Here is an 18810-nt window from a genome sequence, read left to right on the forward strand (position 1 = left end):
CAATCATTCCATTTATTAAAATACTTTTGCTTATTTCCCACATGTACGTGACTATCGTGCTTACAATCAGCGGACACGGCTCCCATCACGGCAAATTATTCCTTCCCCGTAGGGTCGGGGCCATCGTAGGTAGATTCCACTTTATTAAGGTAAATATATATATATATATATATATATATATATATATATCTATATATATATATATATATATATATATATATATATATATATATATATATATATTCAGTATCTTTTGCAAGAAAATAAATTCATTTACTATAAAAATTGTGCTTAAGATATATCTTTGAAATTACTAGGGCTGTCCAGAAAGTAACCACCGTTGTCGTGTAGCGTGAGAAGTAGAGGAGGGAGCAAAATGGTCTCTGTATTGACGCACGCAGTAGATAAGTACGCCTCGAGCTGCAGTAGCTGAAAGGTCGTGCCGCTTGCCGTTTGTTTACAATAGCGAGTCAAAATGAACATAATATTGGAATTCCCCGCAAATGTGAAATTCGTTCGGTGCTAAAGTTTTTCCATATAAAAAACTCAAAGCTGCTGATATTCATCAGGGAATTTGTGCTCCGTGAAAAGAGTTGTGCGACCGTGTTGTCATTTGTTTAAGAGTGAACACACATATCCATGATGTCGACAGAAGTGGCCACCCGTCTGTGGTGATCAATAGCCTGCGCCGGAAAAATAGCGAAAAATTTCGTGAAAAGAAGTGTGTTACTATATCTGAAATCTTTATGAAGAGTTCCAAAGATTTCTACGATTTCTACACAGCAAAAGGACTGAAAAGTTAGGTTTCTACGTTTCTTGTGTTCGTCTCGACGAGGTAGGCCAAGATGCCGTCATCAGTCGTCTGCGATCTCTGGTGGGAAAATTTCATGCTGAAGGAATTGGAAAACTAGTTTAGAGATATAGGACAAATGTTTAAATGTTTTTTGCGAATACATATAAAATAGTAGATATATGTAGTTTTTATATAAAAGTAATAAATTTTCTTTATAAATTCCAGTGTATTCTGTAAAGCATAGCGAATGCTAATTTCTGGACACCCGGATTTGAATCCCGGCCAAGGCGAATGATTTTTACAATCTGAAATCGTTGTATTGTAATGCAATCTTAGCGGATGACTCCGTTAAAAGTTACTGCTGTGGCATCTCCCGCGGTTTCTTGAAATTATTCCTCGTATATTATTAATGCTTATTTGAATTAAATGGCTATTCCCACTTCCAGAGGCCGGATAACTGGCAGCTGCTCGATGCCGAACTCTTGCCATCATTAAAGGATTCATTAAAACATTTTTTTTCAGTTTTCCTTCCGCATGTTACGCATCACTCGCAGTTTAAAAACTCACTCTTTAAAATCTTTTTCTCCTCTCTGCCATCCTCGTCAGCCACTGGCGTGGTGGCCCTCGGCGCCGCTGAACGCCTTTGCCATCCCAGGCAAAGGTTTGGCCTTCGAGATCCTTGACTGGAAGAGTTTGAGCTCAAGGCCAACTTGAAGATTTTATTTCTTGGGCTTCTACGAAATTCCTGTACCTCCTCAAAAAAAAAGCCGTCGCGCTTACTTCTCTCAACTTTTGGTTAAAAAAAACAAATTTGCAAGAGACCGCAATTACGTCTTGAAGTTAAACACAATGATGCTCGTGGAAAATGCGTAGGATGATCATTCCATTGAGCGGAAGGTGATTTCCTTATTTTGCCCGTTTTTTCCGAACTCCTGGAAGAGGCGCGCACGCATGCGTCGTCTACGCCGACTCTCCTCCGTCCCAACACATTACATGTAATCTATTAACTTCTACCTCTCGATGGAGCAGTAGTTTAAGGGGAGACGACATACAGCTGAGGTCATATGCACCATTACGGATGGTTCCGGAAAGGATGAAGGGTGGAGAGAAACCCGGCGTCGGCATTACCCTACTCTTAAAGAAAGACACCAATGGGCCTAAAGGTTAACAACCCATCCGACGTACGGCGTACTCACTCAAAGCGCTCTCAATGGAACAATTTCAGAGTGTAAAAGTCATTCACCTTGTCCGTGATGACCCGCGAATGATTTTTGAACTCTGAAATTGTTGAATTGAAATTCATATTAGTGGATGACTCCGTTTAAAGCTACTGCAACGGAATCTCTCGCCGTTTCTTGGAATTTGTTTGAGTGCCCTCGGCAAAGCTTTTTAAGTAGGATCGGGATACCACTGAAAAAATGCCGCCAGGATTCGAACCCGGGCCCTCTGTGTGGGAAGCCAGTACGTTAGCCACCGCACGATCCTGATTTCCCTCTCGACGGAGTGGCTGTAGGTAACCTACGGGCGGTTCAATAAATACCCGTGTTAGAAATGAAGAAAACAATTTTTTTCAACATAGTCCCCTTTTAGAAAGATATACTTCTCCCTACGTTCCGGCCATTTTTTTAGCCCCTCCAAAAAATAGGATTTATCGAACTCTCCAAAATACGCCTGTCTCGGCGATAACTTCCTCGTTTGAGCTATTTTTTTCCCGCGAGCCATTTCTTCATGTTAGGGAATAAGAAAAAGTCGCAGGGAGCCAGATCGGGTGAATACGGGGGGTGCGGCAGCAATTCATGACGTAGTTCATGCAGTTCATGAAGTTGACAGCGGATCAGCTTGTTGTCCACCGTGAGCAATCGCGGCACCCATCGGGCCGACAATTATTTCATCGCCAACTTATCATGTAAAATATTAATTGCTATTACGGTCGACACACCCACGGCCTCTGCTACTTCGCGCACTTTCGTTCGTCGATCAGCGAGAATCATGGCGTGGACTTCTTGAATGAATTCCTCGTTAATCACGTCTGCCGGGCGTCCTAGTCGCCCCTCATCAAAAACAGGTGTTCGCCCACGTTTAAATTCGTTGAACCAATATCCAACTGTGGTCATAGATGGCGAAGTGTCCTCATAAACAGCATCCAACTTTGCTTTCATCTCCTCGCATTTCTTCCCATCCAAAAACAAAAAGCGAATTACCGAACGATACTGCTCTTTTTCCATCTTAGCGAAAATCACGAAACACGTCTTACTCGAATGGTTGCCAAATCCAAACTAACCTTTAAATCAGTTTGAAATTTGTTTTACCGTAGTTTGAAAGATGGAAGCACACGATGATAACATAAACTTCCCTCAAGAACACCCTTTGTCGTCAAACACGGGTACTTATTGAACCGCCCTCGTATGCTGCCTCACCAAAAACCGCTATAAAAAGTGTACAAAAATTGGGTATGCATTCAATTCAAAAAATGAGTGATTAAATTTAAATCCAAAGTGAGAAATTACGGGAAGTGTGACTCTCGGTACGTGTCTGTAAGGAATATTTTTAGCGAACTCATTAAGCATATCTAGAGTAAAATCCAAATAAGGAAATCTTTTAAGAGTTGGGACACATTATTTCGCTTTTCCTGTCTTATTCTAATTTATCACAGCAACTGTTTCTCCTCCCACGCCACGCCTAGAACTTCATTTATTTTCATTTCTATCCATTTTATTTTTACATTTTCTCTCGCCGCTAGTGTGTTCGAAAAGCTTTACAACATACACTGAATTTTATGTATGCACAGCTATTAAATGATTACATTACTTAGTAATCTGCAAGTCACCGATAGGGTGTGTGGCTGGGGTGATTACACACCAGACTAGTTTGTACCCAAAAATACTTGTCCCTTCTAATGCAGTCGGACAACGATCTTCTCATCTCTAATAATGAATGGGAAAACTGACATCTTACATTTCTCTGTTCTGCACTTCATCTAACTGCTTTGACATCATCTCTTCTACCATTGTACAATGGGGGAAATAATATAATTTGAACATCATCGCTAAAGAGACGTCCTTCCAATTTATGCAGGAGATGTTGTCTGTAATTTAATCTTCACTCTTTGAGTGGTTCCCAGTCTAGCTTCTTTAAGATTTTGGAACCGGGCATTCCGTCTCTTCGGAACCCAATTTGCCCAACTCCTCACCGCAGCGGTGTGTTCCACCCGGAAATATGCCCTGCCCCACCGGCGAGAGCAGCTTCCCATTGGCCCGGAAATAGCCATATATTGCTCCTTATTCTCTGCAGAGAGTAAATTATATCCTACTGCTCTTCCCAGTATTCACACTCAACTTCTACATTTGTTTCTCACACTAGCATCCATCCCATTTTCGTCATTAGTTTCAAACAATCATATATTTGTGCTAAAACCTAGAAAGTACTTGGACTCTTGCGAGACTAGGGAAACTGAGTGCTTGAATCCTTCTCTGCTCGGATATAAGTTACGTTTGACAACGCACAAGGATGCTCGCTTCAAAGCCGGGATGTAGAAGTCCATTCGCGGTCAAATTGGTCACGTACTGTTCAGGCGGACGGACAATATCGTAGAAAAGCGATGATGAAAATAATAGGCCTCGCAAACTTGGCACTATCGACCTCCCCTTTGAATATAATGCATGTTTCTGCATTCATTACATCTATGTTATCCTCATGCAAAATTATAAAACAAAATTCTTATTTTTATCGTTGAACCGTCGAACCCGTAGTGAAGTTCCGGTATCGTAGGAAATTAAACAACCTTCAATGTTATTCTTTGAGCATATCGTGAGCAGTCAATAACATAAATATATGGTTTATATTTAGACACGTATAGTACTATAAATATCGCGTAATTTAATATTTTTCCTTTAACACTCATCTTGGACCGATTGCCGACGAATTTCTTATAGATAGCTTGAAGATGAAGTAGATTTTCAGTTGGGGTGGCCGCAGAAAGCATATTGTGGTCCAATGTCCATAGCTCGCGTTGTTTCAGGCCTTCGTCTCCGGGAGCGAAGAACTTTCTAATGGGTGAGGGCAAAAAGTAACCCGAAGCCAACTTGTCACCCTTAAAATTACGGAAAAACTGGCGACCACCGCCATACAAGAAGATTCTCGCTATTCTTATCGCCAAAAAATAATATGTTTCTCAAAGGAGAAAACACTCCATGTCAATTTAATCAGCGAACTTTGTGATTGAAAGTAGGCTCATCAAATATTTATCTATGATAGACTGTCTTGTGATAGACATAATACACTTTCTGCAGCACTTATAATAAAACTCAATCAACCTAGAGGGTTTCCAAATGTTATTAGAGGCATGCTGATCGTAATGTCTTTCAAGTGGATAGGAATTTATTAAATAATATATGACGGCATCCTTAAAGATTTCTAAAGTTGTAAGAAATATTTTATTCTTTTTTATTTTTGGAAAAAGTCCGTAATATATTAAGCCGACGAATTGGAAAACCAATTAAACACATTCTGTTTATATAAACTCCGTTAGTGAGCATTTTTTTATGAGTTGGATTTGCAAAATAATGATTTTCGTAGTGACTGAATGCGTAATGGTGAACAGTCCATTGTTTTAAAGGGAATTGTACCTATTGTCCATCATTGAAAACATCATTCCCAACTATATTGTCGTTGAAGAGCATGCTTTTAAGAGCAATAATCAAACCAACTTCCTACTTTACCATTTAATTATATCTATCTTAATATTAACCGTCAAACCGTATCATTCACGCATTCATCAAGAGGAAATTTTTGGGGTAAAAGTAATGAATAAAAGTAAAGTCATCACGGTTGAAGGTGCTCACCTTACGAATCCTCTTGACACAATCAGTTTGGAATTGGATTTTTCCGATGGAATTAAGGAGTAATATAATTGCACTACTCTTTAAAAATGTTATCGGATCTCATTTTCATTCTTCGTTAGGTTAATGATACCTACTCCGTGGTTAATAGAAAGATAAGTTTATTTGGCGACAGGGCACTGATTTACAGATCCTGAGGATATGGACAGTAGTTTTAGCAGATGACCTTAAAGCTATAAGAAGTTGTTACCACACTTTGCAATTAGAATTAAACTCACGAAGGTGAGCAGAGATGAATTCTTGACTACTGCATCAGGAATACCGAAATAGAAAATGCAGGAATACCGCAGTAGAGAAGGTAGACTCGATTAAATGTATGTTTAGGCGTTACCGTCACTCACGATCTCTCCTGGGTGAAACATATACATAAAATATGTACACTAATTAGCTAAAAAATTAGGATTTATTGGAGTAGTACTGGGGAAATGTGACGAATAGGCCAAAGAGAAATGTTATCTTTCGCTGGTTAGGCCTCATTTAGAATATACTGCTAGTATATGGGATCCTCACGAAGTTGGGTTATTTGACGCATTTGATCGCGTGCAGCGTAGAGGAGCTAGATATGTGAAACGTTGTTATGATAAACTTAGTAGCGTATCCAAAATATTAGAGCAGCTAGGCTGGGAATCACTCTCGGAGCGAAGGTTAAATTACAGATTGAATGTCTTGCATAAATTGGAAGGACGTCTCTTTAGCAGTGATGTTGAAAATATATTATTAGCCCCGTCTTACTACGGTAGGAGAGATCATGCTACAGGCTCCACCTGACTTTTTCTTGTTTCCGCGAATTAAAAGGGAGCTCAAAGGATCTCGGTTCGACTCCATCGAAGCGGTTCAAGCGCCGACGACAAAGGCTCTCAACAGTATTCCGGAAACCGACTTCCGGCGGGCTTTTGACGAGTGGCAGACGCGCCCAACTAAGTGTATCGATGCAGGAGGAATGTATTTTGAAGATTATAAAGTAATTGTAATGATAGCTGCAATGCATTATGATTTTTGGAACCAGTCCCGATACATATTGTACGGACCCTGTGGTAAAATTAGAGAGATTAAGTGTGGGACAGATGGATTTAAGATGTCATTTTTCCCACGGACGATAAGGGATCAGAATAACATTTTCCGACCGGGTCAGGGGGGGGGGAATATTTTAGGTGAGTGGTAATCTGTATGTGTAATCACCCTAGCGGTGACTTTCAGGGTACCATGCAATGTAATGTAAACATGTTAAGTAATGTCCATGCTCCTTTGTACCTACTTACAGGACATCCTTTATTGCGATCTAAGGCAACGCAATATTCGACACGTAGGTGTTCTGCCAAAATAAAAGAATTCGGAGACTGAGGCGGTGCCGGGTTGGGAAGGAGGGCTACAGGGGACTGGTTTCAGGCCTCGTCGTTTTAAGGGAGCGCCCGCCTCCTCTAAAGTGAGGGCGGGCGGGACGGGCGCCGTCGTCGACAAAGAGAGCAAACCGCCCGCCGGCTGACCTTTCGGTTCCCCTCCAAGGTCCACGAGGGTTTTCAGCGGGCACTGTCACGCGTGGGATCTCGCACGTTCACCTCGCCGCCCTCTGGCTTCTGGATCTCATGGCAGGCCCCATGTTTACTCCGCGAGGAACGCCGACGAGCGTGAGGGTCGCCGAGCACGTGGCACGCATTCCGCGGGAGAGATCCTTGTCTTCGCGACGGTGTTTGCAATCTCGCTGTTGCGTGCCCGTGCACAAGGCATGGTGTCTACCGTCGAAGGAATTCAAAATGTTTTCTGCAATCGACGCTTCTCCTTTCTCATCACAAAACGGATTTTCCTCGTGACGTCATATATGTTTTGCATAGAAAGCAATAATTTCGGCACCATCGGCCATTGAATTACTCCTCCCCCCAAATCCTTATTGTTTGCCGGGTAAATGGGAATTCCCAGCAGTGCTTAAATACGACATGCGTGCATTAAAACATATATTCGTCGTTAAAATTTGGTCGAAAGAAGGTTTGAGTGCGATGTCGAAACAAATTTGTCGACATTTTTGAAAGTTACTAATGAGATTGCCTGGTCACACAGTCTGGCGTTAAGTCGAGGTGATTTAGAACCTAATGCTTTGTTAATTACGGGAGTGCACACACGGTTTTCATGCTACCCTATTAACGGGAACATTTGGTCTCAATTTCGCTCAAATATAGACCTTTATTTTATTTTTTTACTTGAATTACTTTATTTACTCTTTACCTACGATGTTTACATCATTTTCTAAGTGGGTAGATGATGAAATTATGTTATCATACGTTTTAGAAAACTTTTTCGATCGAATCATAGAATTTGATGATTTAAAATTTTAACCTTGCTAGGTTTTAATTTTTTTATTGATGCTTTACTGGCATTTTATTATTAAATAGAAAAACTTTTTATAGTGGCCGGGGCGACACATTAATCACGTATTTATCCTTAAAGGAAAATGAAAACAAGCACTTTAATGATAAAAAGAACTTGTTTTAAGTGATACAGGGTAGTTGGGTGAGTCAACCGATAGTATTCACTCCTACCAGCAACTGGACTGCATTCGTAGCAGCTGATTGTTGAGTTATTTGACAAATTTGTTGTACGTACTTCGAATAGAATCAAAATAGATTGATTTTGCGATTGACGTATTTAATCATTCGAGGAAGGGTCATTATAATAATTATTTGAAGAAATTCCTACGCCTTTGACGGTACTATAGAGTGTATTTAGTTTTCAACAGCGAATTCATAATTTAACGTCAACAATACTCGAGATATGCTATTCGATAATTGGATAAATGGTCCTCTACTGTCACCATGAGGGCTTTTGGAGAATACCTTGGATATTACTCTGCATACAACAAAATTAATTGACCCAAAATTAATTGCATTGGTTTTGGCAGAGCTTCACCCAGTACTTAGCCCGACGGTGTTTGAAATTCACACATTTGCATGGCGTTAATGGGATGCAGCTCCTTTCCCTCAACCACCTCCGGTTTCCTAGTAAGATCTGGTTCCTAAAAAATCACACAGCTTCATCTATATCTACATCAATACCCAGAAAGCCACCAAAAAAGTGTGTGGCAGGGGGTCTGCACCAGGAGTAAAGGGATGAGGGGGGTAGGGGTTTTCAAATGGATGGGGAAAGGTAAGGGGAACCTGCAAAAATAAATATATAAATATAATCGTATAACCATGCGCAGTCGCTACCTTGTAGATTAATACTTATTACGTCGAGCCGGCTCCTGGGGGATTTCAATTACAAGCTTTCTGGTCTCTTATTGTTCTTGGAAAAAATGACCATTTTAAACCTGTCCGTCTTGCAGTCAATCTCTCTAATCTTATATTCGTGATCCCTCCGCCCGTAATACGTTGGGGTTCGTATTATGTTCTTGATGTCATCGGAAAAGGACCCATCTTTTAATGTTTTTAATGAGTTTAATCTATATTGTAAACGCCGCTGTGTAAGGGAATCCTAGCCTAAATTTTCTAGCAAAGTAGTTACGCTACTGCGTTTGTCATAACAATTTTTGACAAATCCAGCCCCCCTCCGCTGAACTCGATCCAATTCCGAAATTAAATTTATCTCTTGCGGATTCCATATACTGGCAGCATACTCTGGGTGGGGCCTGACTGGTGCCAGAAAACATCGTTCCTTCACTTTTTCGTCACATTTACCCAGCACTCTTTCTACAAATCCCAATTTTTTATTAGCACGACCGCATATTTCCCGTATGTGCTTTCCCCAGGACAGATCGTGAGCAATTGTTACACCCAAGTATTTAAAGGAATCTACCCTCGCGATTTCTGTTTGTTTCACTTTGTAACTAAATGGGAGGACATTACTTCTTTCCCAAAAATGTATTACTAAGCATTTTTTCAAATTTAATTCCAATTGCCATGTATCGCACCAAGTCTGGACTGCATTTAGGTCGTTAGCTAACGTGACTCTGTCATCGCGACTTCGAATGTCCCCATAAATCACCGCATCGTCAGAAAAAAGATGGAGCCTGCTATTAACCACGGTGCTGAGGTCATTTATGTAAATGAGATACAAGAGGGGGCCTATGACACTTCCCTGTGGTACACCCGACGTGACCCTAACAGTATCGGATGATACACCGTCCAGGACGACTGTTTGAACACGATTTTTAAAAAATTGTCTAATCCAGCATATAACACTCCCGTGTATTCCATAAGTTTCCAACTTCGCGAGTAACTTGCAATGAGGGACTTCATCAAAAGCTTTTTTAAAACCTAGAAATATCGCATCAACTGGAATATTACTTTCACCGGAATGCATTATATCATGAACAAAGAGTGTGAGTTGAGTTTCGCAGGATCTACCTTTACGGAACCCGTGTTGGTTATTAATCAATAAATCTTGGCTATCGAGGTACCTCATTATGGAACTAACAATGATGTGCTCAAAAATCTTACAGGAGATGGAGGTGAGCGATATCGGCCTATAATTACTGGGGTCCTCCCGGTCTTTTTAAATATGGGTGTCAGCAGTGTTGGATGCAGAAATGTTTTCGGAAGGTTCTCGGGTATATTCCGGGAGCATTTGTTGAAAACACTGTGGAAGAATGAGTTTAATATGTTGGCTTTATCTAAACTACTTGTTACTTTATCCCCTTTTTCGTTGTTCAATGAGTTTACGGTGGACTTTTTTCCCTGCACTTCCCTGACGTAGGACCAAAACATCTTTGGGTTATCGTTTAAATGTTCACCTAATTTTTTCCTTTTGAATTCCGCTAGCGCCTTTCGGAAGGCCTTCTTGGCAGTGGACCCAGACGCTTTGTAATTCTGTAAGGTTTCGTTGATTTTTTCAGGGGAGGAATCTTTAACAGCGTTTTTCATTCTGGCATGGCACGCCCTTTGCCGTCTTAGTGATTTCTGAACTTCAGAGTTGTACCAACGGGGTTCCTTATTCTCTCTTATATATTTACTAGGCATGAATCTCTGTATTGCTGAACGTGTTATCGCAAGAAAATTATTCCAGGTATCCTCGACACTCCTAGTTTTGCTTAATTCGTCAAATCTAAGAAAGGAACAGTTTAACACACGTTTTAGGCCATCATGGTCAGCTTTATTGAATAAATAAATTTTTCTCTTAGGTTTGTTAACTTTTTCTATCCTTACGGAAAATTTAGCGTTTACAGCCCTGTGATCACTAATTCCATCTATAACTCCTACATTTAAGACCCTTTCGGGTATATTAGTAGCTAATAGATCAAGAATGTTCTTTCCCCTTGTTGGTGAAGTGACTAATTGACGTAGGGAATTTGAGGTGAACGTCAAAATGAGGGACTCGCATAAATCCTTGTCTTTACCTCCATTTATAAAACTGTACGAATCTCAATCTACTGTGGGAGCATTAAAATCTCCACCCATTATTAATCTATGCTCATTGTTGTGGGATATAAAGCTTTTTATCTGCCTTTCTAGATCTAGTATTGAGTTAACGCTAGCATGGGGTGGTCTATAATACGCACAGACATATATTCTTTTCGCACTGGGTATTTTTACTGAGCACCAGACACTTCCTATACAGTTATCAGGAAATAACTCAGCTCTACTGATGGTAGAGTTTTTAACCGCGATAAACACTCCTCCTCCGGCTCTATTCTGTCAGTCGTTTCTATAAACTGTGAAAGACTTGGGAAATATTTCACTGTCTGCTATATCATCTGTTAACCAACTTTCAGTTCCTATAATGATATCTGACTCTGTGCTATGAATGAGGTGGTGAAATTCCGGTATCTTATTTTTTAAACTCCGGCAGTTAACTACTACTACGGAAATTATTTCTTCGTCTAGAACCTTCTTTGTGTTCGTTGCGGTCTGCTTTCTGGTGATGCTATTTATAAGTCTTTTGTGTGTCTTAATACACGATCGGTCCATATCCTGATAAGTGATTCTTTCTTTTGTCTCATTAGCACTGTACGTACTTCAAGAAATTTCTTCAGGCAACCTAGCATTGTGAGACCCACTAATCGACCTACACTTTATAATATCGTTATCAGGGAAATTTATCTTTAAATTTAAATTTACTCCACTACCTAACCTACTCATCTGCCTACAAAATATCTGCAGTGCTCGAAGATCCTATGAGCCACCCGAACCGACGCCTCAGGGGTGTAGTGGACCCAAGAGCTGTTCAAGGGAGCGCGACAAGACCCGAGCACCGGTCTCAAGTCCACAAACTCGGCCCCATGTCCCGACAGAATTTCCACAGCCTTCCGTTTAGAGACTCAATACGACTCCATACGTAAGCACCGCAGTCAGTCCGCGGGACAATGCTGCATATGGACAACCGTAAGCCCACACTAGATGCCTCCCGCACACGATCCACTTCGGATATTAGGTCCCTTAAGGCACCCAAAATCTTTTCGGATCCGTACCTGGAAGCATCGTTGGCGCCGACATGGGCTACCAACCGCAGCATGGAGCAGTTCGGGCCTTGGACCGCCGCCCCTACTGCAGCCGTGGCATTATAAATTAACCCCCTTGGCATACAATAGGAGGTAACCCTCTGGTTCGTCACGTCCCTATCTGACCTTTCCCGCAATGGGGCCACCAACCGCCGGACGTTGGAACTCCCTAGCAATAAGATTCCCCCCTCCCAGCGCGACTACCCCTAGGGATAGAGGACGTCGAGGCTTGGGTGAAAGGCTGATGATAGCTAAGAGGTTGCACCCGGAATCGAGCCCTGACTCTTTAGTCAGTAGGCCAGCGCTCTACCCTTTGAAGTACCGCGCCCCTTTTTAGGTATACATGGTAATGTTTATTAAATGCATTTAATGCCAATTTTCTTCACTAGATTAATTTATTATTGGATAAATAATTATTAATAAATCCACTGGGAATAAATAATACAAATTTCAAGTAATATTTCAAATTTTGATTTTTTTTAACCTCTACTTGGATGTGATTTGTGAGCCTCTGTACTGTGGGCTGCTATTGTTTATCGTGTAATTTTTTGAGCATCGGTTTTAGATAGAGCTTAAGTATTTGGTCAAATTGAAAAAATATGGCTTCCAAATTCGTCATAGTCCTTGTGAAGTGAGTCAGCTGTGGGATGCTCAAGAATGTCTGTGGGAGGATAGTGAGTAGCGACTCGTAGGCCGCCGATTTAAATACGTGAAGGCCTGATGCCTAAAACGCTCGTTCGCATGGCCTCGGAAGTTCTGAGGGCGAAGTCGCGGTTTTGCGAGAAAAAATACCGAGGGTTTATGAAAGGTGTTAGATCGCATGATTGAGATTAAAACTTACTTTGACTAATAATTATATTATATTTAGTAAGGAATGGGATGGTGATGGCCAACATTGTTCATTACTTATTACCTATTACTTATAGCCGATTTGATTTGGCTGGGTTTTCTCGTTTTGTTTTCCTTTGTAATTTTCTCGGAATAACACCAATCCATTTTCCTTCTGATAGGATTGGAAGGAAGATCAATAGCAACGAAGACGTCGAATAATTGCGATGAGGTAAAATTAGAACAGAAGTAAATAATCACGCGCTGTTCCCAAAGTTCCAGCGCATGCGAAGCAAGGTCATTAGTTAACTATCTCCTTAGGAATTTCGGTGGCATGACTCTTCAGTTTGTTAGTCAAAGTCTTGCCTCTGTTGTTTAATGATTATTAAAAATTATAACGGAGTCATTCTACAGCTACGCGCTGTGATTTTTTTTAAATTGCGTGGGAAGTGGCAGGGGGTACCAGGTGGTCAAAATGAAGGAGGAAGAAATGGAAATAAATGGAGAACTGTATGTATGCACAGAAAAATAAATTATGTTTAAGGATATAATTCAATCAGTAATTCTAATTTTTCAGCTTGTGCTCGGGTCAATTTTGATAGCGAAACGAATTCGTAAGTGCCCGTGTGTTCGATGGCCATGCATGCAAACACTATTGTATACTGTACAAACACGTACACTTCCTCTTTCTAGATACTAACTACTAGATAATCATTTAGGTATGACAGTGAGGAGGTTAAATTAATCTAAACAACCATTAAAGACCTTGGCGTTTTAATTGACCAGAAACTAAATTACTCCGACCAAGTACAGACTTTAAAAAATAAAACAATGTCCCTACTAGGCCTTCTTTACCGCTTCACAGAAATTAAAGATTCAATTGCACTCCATTCATACTTCTCATTAATTGTCCTTCCCATCATATCATATTGCTCCCCCATTTGGTCCACATCATCCCCAACTAACCTTAAATCCCTTGATTGCATCTCTCACTTCTTTACCAAAATAGTCAAACACCGAGTCCCACATTACCGCAATATGTCTTTAAATGCTGTTCTGTCTTCCCTATCCATTTCTAGCCTCAAAGCTGCAGACTTAAAGCTGATTTAAAACTCCTCTACAAGACCCTAAACTCGGCTATTGATTGCCCTGAACTGCTATCTTTCTTCAACTTCAGGAAACCAACCCGATCCACCCGCACCCACTCCCTACTCCATCTGCCTACTATTCCTGGGATAGTTCTCCCCAAGCGCTCACTGTTATTTCGCCTCTCCTCCCTTCTAAATTCACTCCCCCTCACACTGTACACCCCTTCAACTTATCATGCAACAACTTCACCACCCAAGCTTTATACCACATTTCAGTAAATTGAAATTTTCCCCGGTCTATGCTTGGTTCTCGTTGTTATTGTTATGCTGTTATTGTCTTTTGTCCTCTTTCATGTTTGTTACATTTTTCACTGTGAAATGGCGCTACTGCTGTATAATAATAATGTTTTAAAATAAATAAATAAATAAATATGTCAAAAGTAAACTGTAGTGGCTGAAGATTTGTGCAAAAATAACCATGCAGTTTTGATCTTAGATTCGGCAGTTTCGTACAGCAGACATTATCGTAAAGATGTGGCTATCTGGATTTCATACATTCTGCATAGTACCGAAATCGTAAAATCGTTCGGCGTTCCTCTGGTTTGAAGATATAACTATAGGGAAATAAAGCACCCCCCAAACAATTATATGGCTATGCATTCCGGCAAAAACTTTTAATACATATGAGGCGGCATATAAAGCATTTTTGCATACATTATTCCTGGTTTAAATCCAAAAGTAAATGGTGACATTCATACGGATAACTTTTATGAAAATATCAGAGACGATCTTAATGCTTAAAATGTTTTTCAACGCAGAAGAAATGAAAGACGTCGAACAGGCATCATTTTTAAAGTCAAAACAGTCTAGTTCTTGCAGTATTACAGGTGGCCAATTTGTACTGTGAAATATATTTAGAGACCCTTCTTGTTTTAGCGCACAGGATTAGACATAATTTCAAACTAGCCGGCAAGCACCGTACTGCGGATTCCTGATCAATTGATTCGATGAGTGATTTACATTTAAGGGAAAAGCAAATGTGTACCATTTAAAAATATCTCCGAGATTCTCTTTCACGAGCTTTCTGTTTTCCTTCGCAGCAAACGGGTTTTACGGCTTATCCAACTGGTGATTCGAAGTTGAGATATTCTTGAGGGTTGAAAATAGTAAAAATGGTATTCCCATCTCGTGAATTTTCTGTCATGGACGGCACTTCATGACTCAAGGTCATTCTCAACACAACATTGTATTTATGGCTCACATAGGCCAAAACTAAATCCCCCAAGTGATTGCGATTAAAGACATTACCTTCAATATTTTAATATTTCCACTCAGAGACTAATTCAAAGAAAGTTACAATCACTGTCAATAAAGAGGACGATTGTATGATATATCATGAAAATCACATATATTTTTGAAATGTGAAGAGTAAAAATATAAAGGGATATAAGTCACTAAATGAATGTGCTAATAATAAAGAAAGAAATATCTCAGAGATAAACTTTCCTCTTCGCCAAAACCCCATAAACTTCTTTGATTTAAGGTGATGTGTAACGCCATGACGAATTACAACCACCGATTAGTTTCTCAGATCGGATAATCCTTGAACATCTGCCGCAGAGAGCATGAGGGAATGTGGTCGCGGCTCGCCATCTCGAAGGCCTGCGCCTAACGTGAGTGCCTGAAGATGTTCAACGCACTTAACAAAATGGCGACCAAAATTGACGTGATTTTCTCATTATGAAATAAGGACAATTTGCACTTTTCCACAGTTTATTTGACGTACGACGCGTTTCAACTCACAGAGTCATCATCAGGTACAAGACAAACTAAATAGTAAGGAGACCTTATTTATATGTACAGAAGATGTGGTTGGGGAGGGAGAGTCGTGTAGGGGAGAGGAGGAGGGGGGGCGGAGGAGAGGCGGAGAGGTTATAAAGAGCGAAAAATGGGGGGTTAATGACAGGAAAAACCGCAAAGTGGGGGACAAGGGGCTGGAGTATCGGGAGCGGGTTGTTGTATAGCAGGGGGTTAAAGGCTTAAGGACATAGGGAAGGAATTATCAGTAGGAGATAGTGGGGGGGGGGAAGGCCACGTCATGTGAGGACTATAGGACAATTAGTTTGATATCCCACGCAGCTAAAGTTGTTCTTAGGATCATAAGCAAAGGATACAGAGTAAGGCAAATGATTACTTAGGGGATGATCAGTTTGGGTTTAGGAAGGGGAGAGGTACGCGTGATGCCATTGCAGTAATAAGATTATTAATCGAGAGGAATATAGAACACAACCAGGAGGTATTTGCCTGTTTCGTAGATTTCGAAAAAGCGTTCGATAGAGTGAATTGGGAAAAACTAATGAGTATTCTGCAGAAAATAGGAATAGATTGGAGGGAAAGGAGGCTAATCCGCAACCTGTACATGTCTCAGACTGCTCAGGTGCGAGTGGGGAACGGGGAGTCCGGTTGGGCAGTGTTAGGAAGGGGTGTAAGGCAGGGTTGCCCATATCACCGTTGCTGTTCAACCTGTATGCAGATGAAATGATTAAAGAGGCATGGGAAGAACTGGAGGTTGGAATGAAAGTGGGCGGGGAATTCGTAAAATCAGTTAGGTTTGCTGATGACCAAGCTTTAGTTTGTCAGTCAGCCAAGGGGCTGCAAGCATTGCTTATTGAGTTGGAAATTCAGGGCGACAGATATGGAATGAGAATCAATATTAATAAAATAAAGGTTATGCAATTTTCTAGAAAGAAAAAGGTTAAGCTTAACATTAGAATAGGAGGGCAAAAACTAGAGCAGGTAGAACAGTTTACGTATCTCGGAAGTGTTTTGGACCAACAGGCTCAAAGTAGTAGGGACGTAAGGAGAAGAATTGCTCTAGGCAAAGAGGCTTTCACAAGGAGGAGGGAGTTGAAGACGGGGACGTTGAGTAAGGATGTTATGAAAAGACTCGTAAAAACTTTGATATGGAGCGTAGCTATGTACGGCGCGGAAACGTGGTCATTGAAGCAGGAGGATAGACGCAGACTGGAGGCTTTTGAAATGTGGTTGTGGAGAAGAATGGAGAAGGTGAAATGGACAGAGAAGAAAACAAATGAGGAAGTACTTTTTTTGAAATTTGTTGTCTCAGGCGTAACTTTGTGGAATTTGCATAACATATTGAAATGTAATGAAATAATTGACTTTGTAATTCCACACACTTTATTTAAAAAACACACGACCCAGGTTTCGACGTTGAACGTCATCATCAGGTCATCATCACGTCATCATCACGTTGAACGTCATCATCACCTGATGATGACGTTCAACGTCGAAACCTGGGTCGTGTGTTTTTTAAATAAAGTGTGTGGAATTACAAAGTCAATTATTTCATTACATTTCAAGAGGAAGTACTTGCTATGGTGGGCGAAGAGAGGGGTTTGTTGGGAGCAATCCTATGGAGGCAGGAAAAGTGGATGAAGGGGGTATTGACCGGCAGTGGGACGTTAAAGACTGTAATAGAGGGGAGGATGTTAGGCAAACGAGGAAAGGGAAGGAACAGGATAGGGATGTTGGACGGGATGAAGGGAGGAAGAAAGTACTCAGAGCTGAAGAGGGACCTGATGTAAAGTATGATGTTGTGTTTTGCTAGGGCTCACAAATTATTTAATTAGTAATTATGTCCATCCAAAAACCTACCTTAATCGGTAGATTACCTAGTAATAATAATGTACAGGCATTATTAAAACTCATTCAGAGTAATTGAACAGCCAACGCAGGAGGTAAACTGGCGATTCTTTGATTTAAGCTAAAAATTAATTCTGATGATAATTAATGAGAACATTCCCCCCGGTCGCCTCATGTAATTGAACGCGCAGATGAAGTGTCCGCCGGGAGCCGGGAGGGGGCCTCCTGAGTGGGCATATCCCCCCGGGCACCCCACGCTCTCCTGCAAGGTGACGGCCAGGGTCGTGCCGCCGAGAGAGAGAGCCACTCTCGCCCGACAGAGAGGCGAGCGGCCCCGGGGAGCGGCGATGGCACCGGATTCCCTTTTTCCGGAATCGACTGCACGAACGTGGTCGACGCAGCGACCGCAATAATCGACTCGAAGATCCGAAATCGATTCGCCCCGGTGTGTAAAAATGTCGTCTCCCCGAGCCACCAGCGGTTTAATAAGGCGTAGCCTCTGATTCAAGGCGAGATACTACTTTTTGAATATCTTGTTCGCTGAAAATTTTCAATTTGAGCCATTCAAGGCACATTTAAAAATGTATCAGCTAGCTATAAGGATTCCATAGCCGCAACTAGGGATACCGGTGAAAGCAATCGCCAATTGCGAGGCACAGAGGGGAGGGAGGAAAGCGGAGGGGGAGAGGGGCGGAAGGGTGTAAACCGCTGGGGTTGGTTGGTTTTTCTAGGCTGAATGTTTCTTGTCTCTGGTAATTCCCGAAAAATAAAAACGCCCTCGATTTGCGCCGGGTTCCATGTTCGCCACACGTGACATCTGCGTCGGCCCCTGCCGACGTCATCCGTATTTACTCATGTACGAAGTGAGTTCAGGAAATAACGGGAGTTTGACTTTTTTGGTGGGAATTTTATTTATTCGTGTTTATAAATGTTATTCCCTTCGAAGTAACCCCCATTGGATGTTAGTCACTTATGCCAGCGCTATTTCCAAACCTCGAAACACTTCTGAACTTGATCTTTGGTATAGCTTTTAGCTCTCTCGGCGATGCGTTTGTAATCTCATCCATGCTTGTAAAACGACGATCATTTAAGGTTGTTCTCTTTAATTTTTGGGAA

Source organism: Hetaerina americana, unplaced genomic scaffold (genome assembly GCF_022747635.1).
Source record: "Hetaerina americana unplaced genomic scaffold, ioHetAmer1.1.p SCAF_107, whole genome shotgun sequence".
Taxonomy (NCBI): Eukaryota; Metazoa; Arthropoda; class Insecta; order Odonata; family Calopterygidae; genus Hetaerina; species Hetaerina americana.